Genomic DNA, 1,361 nt, shown 5'->3' on the forward strand with positions numbered 1-1,361 from the left:
GAATCTCCTGGGGGCCAATTTTAGTTTAGGGGATAAGTCCTGGGATTCTCACTTCCCATATGGTCCCAGCCTCTTTTATTTACCTAACCACATACAGCAAGACTTTGTGAAAGTGGAGCTCCAGTGAGGGACTCAGGAGGGGTGGCCTCTCATTCTCCCTAAGTCTCTCCTTGAGTTTGGGGTCCTCTCACTTTGATCCTGCTGTTGCCCTCCATCCCTTATTCCCAAAGCTGGGCATAAGAGCGTTTACCTAGTTGCCATCAGAGTTCATTTCACCTCAGTCCGTGAACATAAAAGGAAAGAAGATAGGGAGCTAGGAGGCCACTATCAGGAAGTGGGTCTTTAAAGGACCATGAGCAACCAGACCCCCCACCCACATCCAGGCGTACCACCAGTGCCTTGGTGCCCCACCCAGGGGCCCAGAGCATCAGGCTGGGGACCAGACCCCCGCCCACAACCAGGCACATCACCAGTGCCAAAGAGCATGCCAAAAACCTCACCTCCATGTGGGTGGCCCACCACAGCCACCACAGTAACCATGGCTGCCACAAAAGTGGCTAGATGTCACAACCACAACGCAGATGGTCCACCAGCCTCTGAAGTGCATTGACACAAGGAGAGTCACCAGCAGAGATAGAAAAGAAGAGGATGTCTCTCTCTGCAAAGCCCATTCCAGAGTGACAGAAGCAGCATCTGCTCTAAGATAATATTGGGGGACCTGAACACACCTTTCAGCATTGGACAGATCATCCAGGCAACAAATCAACAGAATAAATATTACTCTTTCAGAGGGAGAGAAGAAATCTAGGGTTATCACTGGTGGGAAGGGGGAGAGAAAGGGAGATAGGGAGAGATTAGACAAGGGGCATAAAGAATAAGTACGGTTTGAGACAATATATATGCTAGTAATATTGATTTGATCAACGTATGTCAACATTGAATCCCAAAAATATGTATAATCAATTATGACTCAATTAATAATTAATTAATTTTAAAAAGGACCAAGAGCAGGAAGGCTGCCCAGGGGATCCCAAGCAACAGTGCTCAGCCTTGGATTGTGTCAGGCTTAGCATATCAACCTTCAGCGGAGGAGCCACATATGCTGGGCTTCTTGCTGGACCTTTGATAATCCTGCACTGTAGATATTACCACCATTTTATAGATGGGAAAACTGCAGGTGGTTACTGGAGAGGAATGTTCCAGAGGGATGTGAGGCTGTATCGCTAGAATGAAGCTCTGGGCTCTCCCTCTTGCCACTAACCCAGGATGCTGATTTTTCCCTCTTCTGACAGCAGAGTGGCCTCCTCAGTCAGAGAGAGGATCTGCTCTAAGAGAACACTTGGTGTGGCTCTGTTGGCCTC

The sequence above is a fragment of the Galeopterus variegatus genome, unplaced genomic scaffold (genome assembly GCF_000696425.1).
Source record: "Galeopterus variegatus unplaced genomic scaffold, G_variegatus-3.0.2 Scaffold45, whole genome shotgun sequence".
Taxonomy (NCBI): domain Eukaryota; kingdom Metazoa; phylum Chordata; class Mammalia; order Dermoptera; family Cynocephalidae; genus Galeopterus; species Galeopterus variegatus.